General features: G+C 35.3%; 1 protein-coding gene across 5 annotated transcripts in view; it reads left to right on the top strand.

Annotated features, from left to right (window-relative positions):
• The window catches only part of LOC105473107 (RPTOR independent companion of MTOR complex 2), a 129059-nt gene that overhangs the window by 13127 nt on the left and 95802 nt on the right, over positions 1-20130 (top strand). The window lies entirely within an intron of this gene.

Genomic DNA, 20130 nt, shown 5'->3' on the forward strand with positions numbered 1-20130 from the left:
CTTCCATATTTTGAATAATGTATGTTGGGGAGTGTGTTAAAAACATTACTTAAATTCCCATTGTCTTCCTGCATACTTAGGAGAATATGCGTTAATACACCTGTGTAACTGATGAGGAAAATGGGGCGATGCCTAACTAGCCCAAGGTCATATAGGTATTATGAGAGAGAGACAGGTGGGGTTCAGACTCCTTTCTTTGTTTCTGATTCTAAAACCCATGCATTTAACCCTTCGCAGTCTTCCCAAAGATAGCATCACATAGAAGATAAATCACATGGCTAGGACTAAATGAGTATTCTATGTATTGTAGAGTATTGATTTGGAACCCCCAGGAACCAGGTTATTAACTGAGATCTGAAATGTGTAGCCATTTCGATACAATTATTTCTAGAGCTGATTCCTGTTTTTTTTTTTTCTAACTTGAGAAAATACCAGCTATTAACTTCAGAAAAAGTTAAAATATGTTAACTTTTTCTCCTTGGCTAGGGTCATCATTATGAATATTGATTTTTGTATTGGGGGTGGGCTGAAGACAATTTATTACTACCCTCTGTAATACCTCACTGCTCTTTTGATTCCTATATGCCTCTGCGTTACTTTTGGCTGCCACTTTACAATGCAGTTATTATCCCTATGTTTAGTGGTGCTTTAATTCTTTATTTTTTTTTTTTTTACTTTTATTGTGCTGTAGAATGGCAACTGTAAGTGTGGACTTATGCTAATTTACATAAAATAGGATAAATAGGTTGTGATTATGAAGAATTAAGAGGCCCTGCTGTGCATAAGATATGTGAATAAACTTGGTGGTGATACATACTTCGAATTTTTATTGTCATTTTTTGGAGTGCTTACATTTGAGTACTGGTTTTCCAAATAGGTAATTGCCTCATAGCATAGTTCAAAATAGGTGAAGTATGACTTGATAGAGAGTTGGCTTATATGTATGTAATATGGATAATAGGATTATATGAAGATAGCTAATAAGTTACAAAATATGGCTAATATGGACAAAATAACATCTAATAGGGTACTGACTGCATGGTGTGAAGACAGTCTAGTATTGACTAAAAGCATGGTATTGGACCCAGACAGATCTGGATTTGAATCTTGATCCTGCCTTTGAGAAGTTTTGGGCTCTGGACAAGTTGCCTTTTCTGAGCATGTTTCTTCATCTCCTTTTGAGATAACACTTATTTGAGAATTGAAGGAAATGTTTGTAAAATATTTTTTACAGTTTTAGCACATAGATATAAAGAAATAGATATACGTGTTCTTATTTGTATGGTCAATAAAAGCAAAAGAGATGAGAATAGAGAGATTGATATGAGCTAGAAAAAAATCATAGAAAGTGGAGGATTGTTTCAACCTTGGATGGGTAGAATGTAGTTAAATCTAGAGAAAATAGGGCTTGAATAAAAACATGAAACATTTTCCTGAAAGGAACCATAAGAATATAGAATTTTATGTGGGGAGGGGACAGGAGGAGGGATAGCGTTAGGAAATATACCTAATGTAAATGATGAGTTAATGGGTACACCACACCAACATGGCACATGTATACATATGTAACAAACCTGCATGTTGTGCATATGTACCCTAGAACTTAAAGTATAATAATAAAAAAAAAGAAAAAAGAAAAGAAATAAATAAAACCTATTAATACAGAAAAAAAAGAATATAGAATTTTAGTATTAGATTTGTAGGATAAGGGTAAGTTGTTGAGGACCTTCAGAACTACAGAGAAGACAGTAGATGTTATGTAAAAATTTTCCTTTATTGAAAGATAGCATAGATCCAAAAAGTCTGTTATAAATGTACAGTTCTGAGAATTTTGACAAATTGAACACATGGGGAATCAGAACCCAGATCAAGAAACATAATATTGCAAAACCCTGGAAGCTCCCATTCTATTTCCTTCCAGGCACTACTTCCCCAGCCAAGGAAGGCACTATCCTGACCTTTAATGCCATAGATTAGTTCAGCCTGTTTTTGAACTTTTTAAATGAGTACATCTTTGAGTGCTCAGAGTATGTACTCTTATTTATCACCGTAGATTAGTCTGTTTTCGAACTTTATAAAATGTACTCATGCAGTAGATGTACTCTTTTTATAAAGTTCAAAAACAGGCCAAACTAATCTATGGTGATAAGTAAGAGTGTATACTCTTTTGTATCTGCCTTCTTATATCTGATGTTATATCTTATCACCATGTTGTATATAGAGAGTTAAAGTTATTTTAATCTAAGTCTGCTCATGTGTATCAGGTATGTTATGATGTGGATGGATTCCTTAGGATTGGCAGTGGGTTTATATGAGTGGACAAAGTTTGAAGTAATTACAGTAATTCCACCTTAATTTAAAAATTTTAAATAATCTTCTCCATTTCTCTTCTCTGTCTTCAGCCTGACCTTTTCATTGAACAGGTTTTGGCCAGTTAATAATATATCTAGATAGGTGAATTTTTATTTTTGAATGACTGTTAAATGAAAAATAATCAAATTACTTATAAAGACTTCAAAACCACAGATTAGAAAGTTGAAAAAATTAGAATTGCAATCTAGTAGAAGTTTTGTGTTGACCTAATTGTGTTTCTGGGATGATTACCAAAATCAATTTAGTATTTCTACAGAGAAAAAGGGAAGATGATAAACATTGTTTGGTCCTCAGTTCGACAATATGCTCACGTGAAAATACCAATATTTGTTAATATGTTAGATTTACAACATGGAATTGTAATTGTGCATCAAAGTAGAAAAGTTAGAATACAAAATAGAGATGCTTCTATGTGAAAGAGCATACATATATAAATATCTTTTCTGATTCTCTATTTTAAGAGCTCAAAATGAACCATTAGAACTGTGTTGTACGACTCCAGGTTTCACATAAGAGAGAAGTTATAAAGTAATGTCCTGGATTTTCTAATAGATATGTTAGAACTTTATTAGACTGAGAGTATCTAACATCCCATTGATACTTAACAACCTATCTCTGTGTGATTGTTTCTCTTTCTACCTTGTTTTTCTCAGTTTCTCTCATTGCTTTCTGTTTCTGTTTTGCTATTTCTAGCCTTTCTTCAGACAGCCCTTTAAATAGAACATGCTATATAGATGAATTATATTTTTCTTTTGTTGTACTTCATACTTTTTTATGTTCCTTGATTTAAAATAAGTTTTAACATTTAGATTTTTTTGTTGTTTTCAGTGATTTTTTCCCCCCTAAGAAATAGTGACGTGAGAGTTGGAATAGGAAAAGATTCCACTGCCTTTCTTTTGGTGCTTGTCTCCAAGAAATTTAAACCAAGTATTTTGTAGGAAATCAATTAAATATCTGACAGCAACTTGGCAATGTGTGTTGTTTAGCATAGACTTTTAAAATAAAGAAAATTTTTACTTATTTTAGTATGCAAAAGCACTAAGTAAATATGAAAGTGAAACAAAAATACTGAAGTGTAGAAGGTGAAGTTTCTGATGAAGTACATTTTCTAAATGCTGATAAATATTAGTATTAATTTATTTTAAATACTTGAAGTGTATTAAATTTTTATGCATACACTCTTTGAAAGTGTGGAAAACAATGAGTTGGGAATTTCCTGACGATGGGAACACTTAATATAACTTTGACAGATCCTTGCTGACTCTGAGTCTGGACTATTTAGTTCACTAAGCAGATTTAAACTGAGTGTAGATTATTAGCTACCAAAAGAATACTTGTTTTTAGTGGTGAATTTTAAGTGATTGCTTGATTCTATTAAGAGTGATATAATGCAGTAAATGTATATTTTTAACCAGGATTGTATTATTTATTGCTCTTATATACACCAACACATCATTTTCCTTTTTCCAACCATTTTAAATGACTTTCCATAGAATAAAGCTGAAGTAGTGCAGTAACCTGATGACTGTTCCACATGATCTGAACTTTGTCTAAAGTGATATTTTGATTATTAAAATATTACTAAATGTAGTTTATGGAGTGATAGATTAATTTAGCAGACATCCCAGAAATTATATACTTACTAAGTAGTTGTTGTTTTCTTTTAAGCATTCTTGCAAGGGACAGGATCAATGGAACCAACATCATTGGTTCCATTGATGTTGCTATTGTTCAAAACATTTTAAAATTCTACTAGTGAAGATTGCTAAAGTTTGTAAGGCCTTTATGGTTATCCTTTATATTATTAGTCCTTCAAGTTGCCGTTTGGTTTGTTCTTCGAGGATGAATTGGGGTTTGGGAAATGGTCAGATATAATCGGGCTCAAATTTGGGAAGTTATTAATTCATTAATTTATTCACTCATGTATTGGAAAATAATACATTGAGTACCTGCTCTTTTCTCAGCACTGTTTTACGTACTGGAAGGTGGTATTTGCAGGGTAGGTAATTAGTTTTAAATAAATTACCACTGTATGTAGTACTGCTATTGTAATCTAGTCCCTGACTACCTCTACTACCATTCTCATTTCCTAACTCTCCCCTGATTCACTGTGTTTAGTGAAATAATTTCTGTGCTGGTCATTCCTAATCATATTTTCTTCGACCCAAATTTGTACTTTATCATATTCTTTATGGATTGTTTTTCCTCCTATATTTGTATTACTTACTCCCTCACTCTGTTTAACTCTGTTCAAATGTCACCTTATCATCAGTGAGGCCTTCTCTGATCACTCTATCTGAAGTAGCTCCTCTCTCTGTCACTTGTCTTTTTTTTTTTTTTTTCTTTTTTAATCGCATTGCCTTTTCTTTTTTGAGACAGGGTCTTGCTTTGTCACCCAGGCTGGAGGGCAGTGGCACAATCATGGCCCACCGCAGCCTCGACCTCCCAGACTCAAGTGATCCTGTCACTTCAGCACCCCCAGGTAGTTGGGAGTACAGGCACATGTCACCAAGCCTGACAAATTTTTTTGGTATTTTTTGTAGAGACAGGGTTCTGCCACATTGCCCAGGCTTGTCTTGAATCCTGGACTCAAGTGATCCGTCTGTCTTGGCCCCCAAAATGCTGGGATTGCGGGTATGAGCCACTGTGCCTGGCATTATTGCTTTTTCTTTCATAGCATTTGTCACTACTGACATTATGGTACATATTTCTTATCTCCCTGGAATGTAAGTTTTGTGAGGAGACAAGTACTTTGTTTTGTTCACCATTGCATCATTGGTGCTTAGAACAGCCCTGGGACATAGTAAGTGCTGGATAAATATTTGTTGACTGAATAATTGACCATCAAATTTGTGTTTTAGCTTGAGGACTCCAGACCAGTTTTGCTGCTTACTCAACATCATAACCATGTAGTCAAGTACATCAAACTTAATATCTTTCAAACTGGCTAATTATCTCATTATTCTAAAAATCTTTCTGGGTTAAAAGAAGTATTTTAATTGGGCCAAAGAAGACACCTAGGAGACATCTTAACCTCGTTCCTTGTCCTTATTCCACATATCCAATCTGAGACCAGATGGTAATGATTTTATCTCTGAAATACTTGCAAATTTGTTTTTTCCCTTTCTGTTGCCGTGCCTTTATTCAGGCCCTTATTATCTTTCCCGATGATTCTATTGACTTCGTAACTACTCTGCCTATTCTAGTTCTGTTCTTTTCCAATCTCTTCTCTTCTCTGTAACCAACAAAGTTTTCCAAAAAGTCAGTCTTCCCTCGCAGAGTTGAACATCTTCTTCATTTGGGCTTTTATAATATATTGTATTTTAACTTTCTTATAATTGGTATAATTTTATTCACATGTCTGCCTCTCTATCACAGTAGACAAATATTTGTGGACCTTTACTGTGTGCTGGGTACTGATTCAGCAGTGAAAAAAATATGTTGAGTCCCTACCTTTGAGAGACCTATAGTCTGGTGGTGAGAACACAGACAGTAAACACGTGAATGCAGAATTTTAGGTACTGATAAATGCTCTTAATAGTGTAAAATCAGGTATGTGAAAAAGAGTGATGGCCGGGGGGGGGGGTCGTCAGAGAAAGCTTCTCTTAAGTAGTAATGTTTAGTTGATACCGACTAACAAGGAGGCACCATGTAAAGGAGGAAAGTCTTCCACGTAGAAGGAAAAACTAGCCTAAAAAATGTGACTATCAAAGAGACCAGAAAGAACCAGTATGGCTAGTGCTTGATGAATGAGAGAGAGAGTATAGGAATATGAGATTAGGAGAGAGAGGGAGACAAGTAATAACTTGGAGAAGGTGGTACAACTGCAAAGGGAAATCATTAGAGGGTTTTAGGCAGGAGTGTGATATGGTGAGATAATTTCAAAAAATCACTCTGCTGCTTGGACAATAGACTATAGCCCTTGGAGCAGGCACTCCATAGCACATGTCATTAAATCAATGTTAACTGAATTAATAAGTGAATGAATTAATTCTTTCATTTTTGTTACAAGACAGGCAAGATTATTCCATTTGAATAACTTGAAACTGAAGTAGTGTATTGTTTTTCAAGACGAGGTAGCAAAACCAAACATTGTGGAAATGATAGTGGTATTAATAGATTTCCTATTAAGCGATGTATGTATAACCCTAATTAATATTTTTGAGTTATCAAGTAATGCCTGATTACTAATTTTAACAACAATTCTTTTCACTGTGGGTGGAAATGCTGTATTTAATGGGTATATAACAGAGTATTCTGCCAGTTTTGTTGAAGGTTGAGGTTACAAGATAATCAGACCTTGCTCTTCAGGAACCTCCAGTTAGTTGCATGTTATTCAAAAAATGTAGACTGAATGGATGATTGAGCTAGACTGACAAATCAGGAGGCCCAGAAGGGACTTCTTAGCCTTATATAATCTTTGTAAAAAATTATTCTGTTCATTTGATCTACTTTCATGCTGCTGTTGCAGTTAGGTGCTTTAATTTAGATGTTGAATGTATCCTTGGGAATATGTAGAAGTACTGAAAATAGCAGAATGAGTGAAGTTAACTTTAATTTCAAATAAATTTTCATTCTGGATATGAGCTCTCCCCTTCCTCTCATTTATGTCAGTCTTTCCCCTTATTCAACTGTAACTGCCACTGTCGTCCCACCCATCCAGCACCAAGATATGTGGGCTGTGAATGCTTTGGAAACAATCATTTTTTCTTGGAGCTGAATCAGAATGGCTTATAGGCAGATTTGGGGGAAGTTCTTGTCTTTCATTTCACAGCTTTTATTCATATGTTCTTTGTACTTTTTTTTTTTAAGTGAATGTGATCCCTGCAGTCTGTTCTTTAGCATCTAGATTTTCAGCCAGTTGTTAAAATTAAAACCCTTTTTAACCCCTTTTCTTTTTTTTTCTCTTTTCTTTTGTTTTATTTTCTTTCTTTGAGACAGAATCTTGCACTGTCGCCCAGGCTGGAATGCAGTGGCACGATCTCTGCACACTGCAACCTCTACCTCCCAGGTTCAAGTGATTCTCCTGCCTCAGCCTTCCGAGTAGCTGGGATTACAGGCACCCACCGCCATGCTCAGCTCATTTTTTGTATTTTAAGTAGAGACAGGGTTTCACCATGTTGGCCAGGCTGGTCTTAAACTCCTAACCTAGTGATCCACCCAGCTCGTCTTCCCAAAGTGCTGGGATTACAGGCGTGAGCCACTGCGCCTGACCTATTCTTGCTTTCCAATTCTGTGGATTTAATAAACATTTATTTAATAAATATTTTATTTATTTTTGTGCTAGGCACTGTGCTAGATCCTAAATATTTTTTAAAGAGGCTATAGCATGAGCATGTGTGTCTTTGTTAAAATAAAATCATGGTTCGCGGTTGGCAGATGCATGAGAGCCGCTGTGGTGGAGATTGCTCAGCAATCACCACACTCTTTCCCCTGAGTGACACTGAGGGTTCATAATCCTCAGGGTAGTATTCCTGGAAGCACTAGGGCCGACGCTAGAGTTTAAACCTGATTTGCCATAACAAGTATAATTGAATAATGTCTGTTTTGGTTTGTTGACTGAGGGATATTTTGTACTTTTAGCAAATAGAGGAGTATTTAGTACTTATTTAATTGTATTATTTTTTACTGTTAGCATTTTCCAGAGAAAGTTTTATTGGTTAGGTGCATCAGGGGCATTGAAATAACCTAAAATAAATTGGAGAAAAACTATGAAAAAATTTGGCTAGTGATTTGTCTTTTTTAAAAAATTGGTTCATGAAAGTGTTTGGATGTAATCTAATCAATTGAATACTCTTACAAATGTAATTGCTGAAAGTAGCATGGATGTGATTCTTAACTGATACTGTTATTTATTTGATATTTAGCCCTTAGTCTGAGCAGGACATTCTTAGTAAGCCAAACTTTGCACTAGAGAATGGCTTTTTGGGTTCAGAAATAGTGTAGGTGAAGATCATTGGTATGGAATTGTAAAATAGAAGCCAAGTAAGCAGAGTTTAGAGTTCAGAACTAGAAGAAACTTATAGAGATCACTTAATTTTGAAAGACTTTTAACAAAAGAAGGCGGCTCTCTATGTACGAAAGGTAGTTTCCATTGTCAATGTACTTTCAAGAGACTGACAGTATTAAGAGGATTAGTTAAACTAGTCCTGCATTATATAATTTCTCTGCATTATATAATTCAGTGTGGAATTACTGGTTATATGCCATATATATATAAACTGAGTTAAACTAGTCAGTAATCTTCCCCAGGACCCCCACTGGTTTTATTTTATGTGTACCTATGTAAAATACGAACTGCAAATTATGGGAAACCTTGTTATTTTAGATCTTACTGGTAATTTGTACAGGTCTGGATCAACTACAGTTTGCCTTTGTGATACTGTAAAAAGATTTTTTTTATGTAGATAACCCTAGACTTATGATGGGATTACATCCTTATGAACTCCCTAAACTCATTGTAAGTGAAAAATGAGTATTTGTAGACACGATGGGTTGCAAAAACAATATCCAAAAAATGCTAATGACTGGGTACACTGTAGAGGGTTGGTTCTTTCTGTTGCCCCGGTTGGATTGCAGTGGCGGGATCATAGCTCACTGTAACCTCAAACTCCTGAGCTCAAGGGATCCTCCTGTCTCAGCCTTCTAAGTAGCTAGGACTACGCACGCACACCACCACGCCCAGCTAATTAAAAATTTTTTTTTTTGTAGAGATGGATGTCTTGCTGTTAGCCAGGCTGGTCTTGAATTCTTGTTCTCAAGTAGTCCACCCACATTAGCATCCCAAAGTGCTGGGATTACAAGTGTGAGCCACCACGCCTGGCCTGTTTACCCTTGCGATCATGTGGCTGACTGAGATCTTGACTCACTACTTCTGCCCAGCATTATGAAGGAGTATCCTACCACATACTGCTGCTCGGGAAAATATCAAAATTCAGAATTCAAAGTACGGTTTCTATTGGATGCATGTTGCTTTGCAACATCTTAAAGTAAGAAAATTTTAAGTTGAACCATCATGAGTAGGTGACTGTTTATGTATTAATTTTAAGCTATTTTAGAAAATTAGCATATCACTCCTTTTTTGAAAATATACATTCCTGATTATTACTGTGAAATGAAAACTGAGTTTGTAGAAGGGATAATCGAAAATCACATTCTTTTTTTTTTTTTTTGAGACAGAGTCTCACTCCGTTGCCCAGGATGGAGTGCAATGGCGTGATCTCGGCTCACTGCAACCTCCGCCTCCTGGGTTCAAGCGATTCTCCTGCCTCCAAGCAGCTGGGATTACAGGCACCCCGCCACCATGCCCAGATAATTTTTTTATTTTTATTTTTAGTAGAGATGAGATTTCGCTATGTTGGCCAGCCTAGTCTCCAACTCCTGACCTCAGGTGATCCACCTGCCTCGGCCTCCCAAAGTGCTGGGATTACAGGCGTGAGCCACCCCATGCCCAGCCAAAATTCATGTTCTTGCTCCATAATTTGCAAGCAAATACCAGATGTGCTGTCAAGTTTTCTGAGCCTAACTTTTTTTATTTGTGAAAAGGGATACAATATTGTACATCTTACAAGGTCGTTATGAGTATTAAGTGAGAAAAATTATTTGTTTACAGACGCCAGCATATGTCTGGCAAATGCTTAGATGAAAACTCTAAGAACAAGTGTTAATAAACAAATAACAGTTATTTATCCATTCTTTTGGTCAGGGACATTTGTGTTATTTGTAGTTTCTTGCTATTATATACAGTGATTTTATGTATAGTCTTGTATATGAATCCTGCTACTTATATGTAAGTTTCTCTGCATTATATAATTTAGTGTGAAATTAGTGGTTATATGCCGCATATATGTATGTATGTATGTATGTATGGGGAGAGAGAAAGATTATCCATTTATATGTCTTTATTCTGACAGTGGTAATATATAGGAGTTGTTGATTCATACTTTTGTCAACCGTTGGGATTATCAGACATTAAAAATATTTCATTATGAAAAATTTCAAACATACACATAATTCGAGAAAAGAAAATATAAAAAAAAGTATAATGAGCCCTCATGTATTCTTTACCTTCAACCATTATAAACATATTGGACCATCTTTCTTCATTTGTATATTCTCCCACTTCCCTCATGATTCATTTTGAAGCAAATCCAAGGTATATATTATTTCAGATCATCAGTGTGTATTTCTAAAGGATAAGGACTTTTAAAATACATAACCACAATGACATTAATACAACTGAGTAAATTAACAGTAAGCTCTTTGTAGGTCAGGCACAGTGGCTCACTCCTGTAATCCAGCACTTTGGGAGGCCGAGGTGGGTGGATTGCCTGAGCTCAGGAGTTCGAGACCAGCCTGGGCAACATGGTGAAACCTTGTCCCTACAAAAATACAGAAAATTAGCCAAACATGGCAGTGTGCGCCTGTAGTCTCAGCTACTTGGGAGGTTGAGGCAGGAGAATTGCTTGAACCCAGTAGGTGGAGGTTACAGTGAGCCAAGATCGCGTCACTGCACTCCAGCCTGGGTGACAGAGACACCGTCTCAGAAAAAAAAAAAACAGCAGTAAGTTCTTTGTATTATCTAATACTCAGTCAATGCTCAAATTTTCCTGATTGTTTTACAGATACTTGGAGTACTTTGAGCAATGATTCATACAAGGTCAGCATACTATATATGTGTGTACACACATATACTATATATATATGTACTATATATGTGAAAAAGCAAGTTTCACATAAGCATGCTATATATAGTATATATACTATATATACACTATGCTATATATACTATATACACACTCTCTATATATACTATATATACACTATATATACTATGTATATACACTACATATATGTGTGAAAAAGCAAGTTGTTCATCTAGATCACCTTCCTTTTGGGTAATCTGTTTTTCTGTCTATATTTCTTTCAAACATTTTGTTTCAAACATTTCTTTCAAACATTTTGAATAAAATGTGTTTAGATGGTTATTTAATCTGCCTTGGGATTCATTGGGCATCCTGATTCTAAGTATTTCAAGTCTTTGAGTAATTCCAGAAAAGTGTCAGTCGTCGTGTTTTTGAGTATTGCATTTCCCCCGTTTTGTCTTGTTACCTCCTTTATGAACTCTCATTAAATGTATGTTAGACTTTCTCATTATCTTTCTTGGTTGTTAAACTTCTTTATGTGTTTCATCTCTTTTTCTGAGAAGCCAAGTTCTGTATAATACATTCAGCTAAGTCTTTTGTTCATTAATTCTTTTGCTAGCAGTGTTTATGCTGTTCATCCCTTCCACTGACTTATTTCAGTTATGATATTTTTATTTCAAGAAGTTCTACTTGGACTGCCCTCCCTCCCTCCCTCCCTCCCTTCCTTCCTTCCTTCCATTCTGTCATGGATCTTTTCGATATCTTTTTTTTTTTTTTTTTTGAATGCTCTCTTAAGTGTTCTTCTCACTTCTTTTTTTCCGTTAAGCCAGAGGTTTGCAAATTATGGCTTGCAAATCTGGCTTGCTGTTGCATATGTAAATAACATTTTATTGGCACGTGGCTATGCTTATTTGTTTTAAGTTTTATCTGTGGCTGCTTTGGTGCCATCATTGTGGAGTTAAGTAGTTGAAACAGAGACTGTGTGACCTTTAAAGCTTCAAGTGTTTACTGTATGACTCTTTATGAACAAGTTTGCCAGCTCCCCTGTTTTAGATATATAAAACGTAATTATTATTTCATTGAATAATTCTGATTTTTAGTCTTTTTATATCTTTTTTTCTGGTTTCTATTTATAATGGCTTGTTTTGCTGTTTACTTGTATGTTCTTGGTTTTTGGTTATGCCCTATGTTTGTTAGGTTACCCAGGCTAAGTAAGGATGGTTATCTGGTTGGATTGGTGGTTGAGTTTGCTTCTGCCTGCTGCCTGGGAGCATTATAGACCAAGGGCTACTTTAAATTCAGATTCTCACCTTGGTGTTTTTTTCCCTTAACCATGCAAGAGTACATTGATATTCCAAAGTCACATGTGGTGGCTTCAGAGTCTCAGCAGAGTCTCTTTTGTTTGTTTTGTTTGGTTACCCAGAACTGCTTTTCTTTGTTGTTTACCTCTGTTGGATGTTCTTTTAATTTACCTTTTTTCTTAGGATGTAGACTTTTTTAAGGTCTTAACTTTATGCATAATGAATTCCTTGTCTTACATTGACTCAAGGGTTAGCCTACAGTCCTCATGGCCTGCTCTTAAGCTTTGAGAATAGGATTTCATGTGGGTTCTCTAAAGCAGAGCTTCTGAAATTTAATGCTTTGTTGGAGGTCCCAGACACCATCTTTAGATTCAGTGATTCACTAGAACTGATTATGGCAAAAAGATATGACACAAAATCAGCAAAGGGAAAAGATACATGGGGCAAAGTCTGGGGGAAACCAGCACAAGCATCTAGAATCTTCCCAGCAGAGTCACACAGGACTTGCTAGTTCCCTCCAGTTATGAATTGTGACAACCTGTGAAATGTTGTCAACCAGGGAATCTCGTTAGAGACTCAGTGCCCAGGGTTTTTATTTGAGGAATTGCCAAGTAGGTACCCTCTACCTGGCAGATAACAAAATTCCAAACTTGCAGAACAAAAGCAAGTATTTCGTATAAAATACTGTTTGTATAAACAGTTTAGAGAGCCACCTTACCAGTTTAGAGAACCTCCCAAAATTTAAGTTCCTGTATGCCAGCTGAGGGTCAACCTTGTAAGCAGGCCTTTTTAAAGATAAGCAGTTAGGCCTGCTGGGTTAACTTTTTTTCCTGCACAAATACACAGTTGACCACCTGGGGATTTTACCATAATGAAGAGTCCAGTTCAGTAGGGCTGGAAGGGCTCAAGATTTTGCATTTATGATATGCTCGCAGGTCATACCTATGTTGATTGTCCACAACTACACTTTGGTAGCCAGGTAGTTGTTCTTAGGGCCAGAAACCCTTCTTTTCATTAATGTTTTTATCCTAAATGGTCAAAGTCTTTTATTCTGAATTAGTGGGAAAATTCTTTGTTGTGGTTAAATTCTTTGTGTTGACAAACTATTTCTGGGGCAATATGGTTTACTTTTGGTTAAACTTTTTCCAACTTAAGATCTAAATTTTACATCACTACATATTTTGTGTCTTGGAAGAATGGAAAAAGTAACAGTTTCAATAACTTAGTTATAGAAAAGAGTGCAACATTTTCACTTTGGTAGTATTAATTATATAGGTCCATAGTCTCTTCTCCACAACTTTGAAAACCTAAAAACTCTGAGAATGGAAGCTTTTTCCGTAAATAACCTGACCTGTTAAAACTGACCTGACCTAAACTCATTTCATATAGCAAAGCCTGACTGGAATTTGTCTTCTTAATATTTATCTCAGTGTGTCTAGTCATATGTTTTTCCTAAAAGAAATAATAGTTTTTGAATGGGTAATGTTGTACAAAACACTGATTCTGTGTAAAAACAGGATACCTTATAATGTAGTCTATGTAAGAGGTTACTAAGATACATGAACTAAAGCAGGGGTTCCCAAACCCCTGGCTGTGCACCGGTACTAGTCCACGGCCTGTTAGGAACAGGGCCACATAGCAGGAGGTGAGCAGCAGGCAAGCATGCATTACCACCTACTCTACCTTCTGTCAGATCAGTGATGGCATTCGATTCTCATAGGAGCATGAACCCCATTGTGAACTGCACATCCAAGGGATCTAGGTTGTGCCTTCCTTATGAGAATCTAATGCCTGATGATCTGAGGTGGAACAATTTCATCTGAAACCATCCCCTCACACTTGACCCTGTCCATTGAAAAACTGTCTTCCACAGAACTGGTCCCTGGTGCCAAAAAGTTTGGGGACTACTGTTGTGAAGTGTCTCAGTGATACCTGATGACTACCTGGATGTGAGTAGATTCCATGGAGTCCATATTACTATTTTCAATAGTAATATTATTTGAAGATATAATTTTTTAAAAGTTTTTTTTAGGATGAATTAATTTTTTGGTTATAGGACATGCTAAATTTGAGGTGGACATACCACAAAACATACAGACTGAGGTGTGTTGCTTTTAATTATAGATAAAGTTTAGAATTGAACTTTTGAGGCATTGTTGACTTAAAGGGTAAAATTGAATTTGTTAAGAGTTGATGGAGACAGTGAAAAGAGAAACCTGAGGAAAAGGAGATAGTACTTTAGGTAATTTTTGTTGTCTTTGTTGTTGTTTACATTTAAAACATTTTTTTTTTTCCTGGCAACCTTCATTTAACTTAAAACTTTAGGTAATGTTAAAGGATATGGAACAGGAGGAGGGAATACAGATCTTTAAACCAAGACATAAGGAGCAGTGAGGGATAGGTATGAAAAGGACTGAGACAGTGTAGTTGCAGAAACTACAGGAAATAAGGTGGATTTGGTTAGCATGGGTCAGGAGTGTGATGGAAAAGTCAAAAAGTTTGAAAAACTGAGAGAAAAACTTTGAACTGGGCAAATGGTAAGCTTGAGGAGGACAGCTTAATTTGAATGATGCCCTTAAACACCAAGTTGATGAAGTTTAGGAGATGATGAGGTAAGAATAAATTCACTTGCGTCTCAGATTTGGCAAAAAAAAAAAAAAAAAAAAAAGTAATGTTTCAAAGATAGGAAACAACGGGCAAAGCATTTCTTCTTCTTTTTTTTTTTTTTAATTTTGTTTTTAGAGACAGGGTCTTGTTCTGTTACCCAGACTGGAGTGCAGTGGCACCATCATGGTTCACTGTAGCTTCAGCCACCTGGGCTCAAGTGATCTTCCCATCTCAGTCTCCTGAGTAGCTGGGACGACAGGCACACACCACTCTGCCCAGCTGTTTTTTGTTTTTTGTTTTTTTTCCCCTAATTTTTGTAGAGACAGAAGTCTTACAGTGCTCTTATGCTGGTCTTGAACTCCTGGCCTCAAGAAATCCTCCCAACTTGGCCTGCCAAAGTTTTGGGATTACGTGCATGAGCCTCTGCACCTGGCTAGCATTTATTTATTTATTTATTTATTTTTAAAGACAGAGCTAGTGAAAGATACTGAAGATACGTGAAGAATAGTGAATAACTAATGATAAAAATACTGGAATAAGATAAGATGTGGAATCAATACAAATGGAAAGATTAGAAAATAATACGGTAACAACATTTTTCAGGTTGCTAATCCATACTCAAATCTAGTGTCCTGCAGCCAAGGTCTATTTATACCTTTGCTGTCCCTTATTACTTTCTAAGAAGGTAAGTAAACCCTTTTAACTACTACCTTCATAGAAGTCACCTGTCTGACAAATGATCTGAACTGTAGGCATGTTTCATAGAGAAAAGCAGAAGCATGAAAGTAGCTGTGCATGAAAATATACAACTGACTTCTAAATAATTGTGCTAGACTGGATATATATCAAAATTAATGTCTCAGCCTTTAGGCACAGCTGTTCCATTATTTCACAGGGTTCATTTACATAGTGCATTGTTTCAAAGACAAACCGATTTTTTTTCTCTTATAATAAAGGATTCCTAATTAGAGGACTGTGGAAGCCTAATGATTTTACAAGTATCTTTGTAAAATATAACAGACTAAGGCATATAAATTGTAGCAGATCATGCAGTAATGTTTAATAATTGCTTTTAGTTATTTTTACTGTCTTAGAAAAGGTTGTTCAAGTTGCAGATTGCATTTTTCAGTCTATAATGAAATTATTTCATATCTTGTTGCTCAGAGTTTTCCTGCTTTTCTGCAGGAAAATAACTTTAAAATGTTAGGAAAACATTTCTTAGAATGATAGTCATTTCCGTAGACTGGTGAAGACCTTTTGAATTCTTTGTATATATTCATATATACTTTGTGTACAAAGTAAAAGTGCTTTGTGAATTTGGTTCAGTTGTCTACCACAAATTATCTTTTAACAGGTGTTATGAGCCCAAGTACTCAATTCTAAGTTTACTGTGAAAAAGGGAAAGAGATGAAGTCTCAGAAAGCGCTTGGTGCCCTTTTCCATTAAGCAGGTCTTACCCATTTTCTCCTTCAAACATCTTTGCCAGAAAATCTTTATAAATCCACTAATTATCTACCATGTAAAAATAGACAAAGATGAAATGATTAAAAGATTAGGTAAGGTGAATGGTTAGGCTTTAGTTCTTTATCTAGCAAGTGCAACCTGGCAACATGATTTTTAGCACTGCATGAATATAATGCTTGAGAGGGTGGAATAGAAAATGATCAGAATGTGGTTTTCTGAAGGTACACAGCAGGCTTAAATTTTTATTTGCCTTTTTCTTTTTGTTTTCCTATGCATTGCCATTTTAAAAATTTTGTATGTGACAAATTTGGGTAAATGCTATTGCATTGTTAATTATATTTAAATAGGTTTGTTCTTAGAAAGTTCTTACCTTTTCAAAGCAATAGAAATAAGTTTGGTTAGGGTTTTTGGAAAATTATATTATTTCATATCTTGTTGCTCAGAGTTTGGGAAGTAGATACATTTTGAAGCAGTGTGATCTTTTTAATTCCCTCTTTTATGTATGTCCATATTATAACTATCATTATTATAACTAATCATAAGATAGTAAGTCCCTTGTCAATTCTTACATTTTAGAATTCACAGGTGTGTCCTAGAGACTTATTCTGTTATAAATGCCAGATTGTTAAAAGTCAATTTAAGAAGCATGGTCTTGTTTACTATAAAAGGACAATAAACATAGTCTTTAATATCTGGCAAAATAACAAAACTTTTTTCATTCTTTCTTTTTAACTATTTATTGAATAGACAGACATGAATTTATTATACATATTTGCTCAATAAATCTTTGACAGATTGACACCTGTGAAACCAGCACGAAACGGAGCTTGGTATATTTTAAACATTTTTAAACATTTTGGTTTTAATTGACACATAATAATTACATATTTATAGGGTACAGTGTGCTATTTTGATATGTGTATACATTGTGTAAAAGTCAAATCAGGGTATTTAGCATATCCATTAATGGATTAATCAGTTTTCTGTCGCTTATAAAAGAATACCTGAAATTGGGTAATGTATAAGAAAAGGAGTTTAGTTCTTGCTGTTACAAAGGCTGAGAAGTCCAAGGTTGAGGGACTGCTATCTGATGACACCTTATTGCTGTCATTGAAGAGTCCCAGGGTGGCACAGGTTATCACATGGCAAGGGGGCTGAGTGTGCTAATGTGCTAGCTCAAGTCTCTTCTCTTCTTATAAAGCCACCAGTTCCTTTCCTGTGATAACTCATATTCATGAGGACAGAGCCTTCATGATCCAGTCACCTCTTCAAGGCCCCACCTCTCAATACAGCCCAATTTCACCAGGCATGAAATTTCAACATGAGCTTTGGAGGGAACATTCAGACCATAGCAGTCGCCTCATACATTTATCATTTCTTTGTGGTGAGAACATTCAAAATCCTTTCTCCTAGTTATTTTGAAATATGCAATACTGTTAATCATAGTCACCCTACTGCACAAGAGAATACCAGAACTTATTCCTCCTAACTGTAACTTTGTACCCATTGTCCAGTCTTTCTCTGTTTCCCCTCTACCCTCCACTATTCTACTCTGTACTTCTATGAGATCAGCTTCTTTAGATTCCACATACGAGAGATTGTGTGGTGTTTTCTTTCTGTGCCTGGTTTATTTCACTTAAGATCATGTCCTCCTGGTTCGTCCATGTTGCTGCAAATGATAAGATTTTTTTTTTTTTAATAGCTGAGTAATATTCCATTGTGCATATATACCACACTTAAAAATTTCATTTATCTATTGAAGGACAATTAGGTTGCTTCTCTATCTTGGCTATTATGAATAGTGCTGCAATAAATATGGTATCTCTTTGGTTTACTGATTCTCTTTGATATGCTGATTTCATTTCGTTTGGCTATATATATATATATATATATATATATATATATATATATACTCCTAGTAGTGGAATTGCTGGATCATCCATATGGCAATTCTATTTTTAGTTTTTTGAGGCACCTCTATACTATTTTCTATAATGGTTGTATTTACCAATATACATTCTCACCAACAGTATGTGAATTCCCCTTTTTCCATGTTTGTTACTTTTTGTCTTTTTCTTCAGAGACAGGGTCTTGCTCTGTCACCCAGGCTAGAGTACAGTGGTGTGTTCATGGCTCCCTGCATTTTTTTTTTTTTTTTTGTCTTTTTGATAGTAGCCTAATTTAGGTGAGAAGAAACCAGAACCCAGATCAAGAAACAGAATTTGGTATATTTTAAAGTTTCTGTGTATTTATTACTGAATAGTAAGTTCATTTATTCAACAGATACTTTTTGAGTGTGGTTACTGTTTCCAACCATTTTTTAGATATTTGGATGACATCACATTGGTGAAATAAAGCAGAATTATGGTATAGGGAAATAAACATCAAATGATTATACCATTAAGTGCATAATTATGAACCGTATGAACACCGAAGGTACACTGTCCTGTGCAAGGCAGTACAACTAGGTAGTCTGTATTGTATTATATATTGAGGAATAAAAGGTAGACTTTGGAATCATACTGCTTAAGTTCAGATCTCATTGCCACGTCTGGTATTAGTGTGACTTCTAGGCAAGTGAACTATGTCTCTAAGCCTCACTTACTAACAGGGGGACAGTAATAATAGTACCTACCTTATATGATTAGTGTGGAAATTAAAAGAGATTATTCATGCAAAAATATTAGCACAATAGTATTCTGTGTGTGTATAGGTTCTGTGTGTGTATAGTATTAGTGATTATTATTTTTGTGTCAGTGGTGTTGTTTTATATTGTAACATTTGAAGGTGATAAAAATATTTCATAGAGTAGGTTCTAGTCTTAGATTTCAGATTAAATAACCGAAAGAGATATCAGAATCTAGTTGCATTGCATTCTGGCAGCCTTTATAGCATGTTTCATATTTTAGTGTGCATAAGAATCACTGGGGTACTTCCTATAAATGCAGATTACTGTGGGCAACTTTCTAGGCACACTTGACCCTGGAATAGGTATTTCTATGATAATCTACATATTTTTTTAAGAACATAGGCTTGAAAACTGATAGCCTATAAATGTGGTTTAAAATAATTTTTAATTAAACATATTAAATTAAAAAAATTTTTTTTTTTTTTTTTGAAACAGGGTCTTGCTCTGTCACCCAAACTGGAGTCCAGTGGCATGATCATAGCTCACTGCAGACTTGAACTTCCAAGCTGTAGGGATCCCCCTACTATCAGCCTCTAGAGTAGCCATTCTTGACTAATATAAGTGTTTTTGATGTAGGAACAAATAGCCAATTAACATAAAACATTGTAAGGTTTGTTGTTACTTACTTTTGGTGCATAAGCTTACTACAGCTGGTAGAAAATTTCCCCCAAATCTGTACTTGCTCTAGGATTCCCTGTTAGTGAATAGAATCATACATCAATTAACCCAATCCAGAAATATGGAATTCATCCTTGATTATGCCCTCTATCTTTTTTCCATCTATAAGCCATTATTGAGTAAGTTGTCTGCTTAGAAAATTTTTTTAACCTTTACTTAAACTTGCCTTTCTCCTCTTCTACAGTTCACTCTCCAAAGTTGTATTCCTAAAGCACAAAAAACTGATCGTGCCATTCACTTGCACGTGCCTTCCTTAATAATTATCCATTGCCCAAGGATATAAGATATGTTAACTTAGAAAGATAAAAGTTAACATATCTTAGAAAGCTGTTGGAATCTAGCTCCATTTTCATTTATTCTCATCATGCTGTTT

The sequence above is a fragment of the Macaca nemestrina genome, chromosome 6, assembly GCF_043159975.1.
Source record: "Macaca nemestrina isolate mMacNem1 chromosome 6, mMacNem.hap1, whole genome shotgun sequence".
Taxonomy (NCBI): Eukaryota; Metazoa; Chordata; class Mammalia; order Primates; family Cercopithecidae; genus Macaca; species Macaca nemestrina.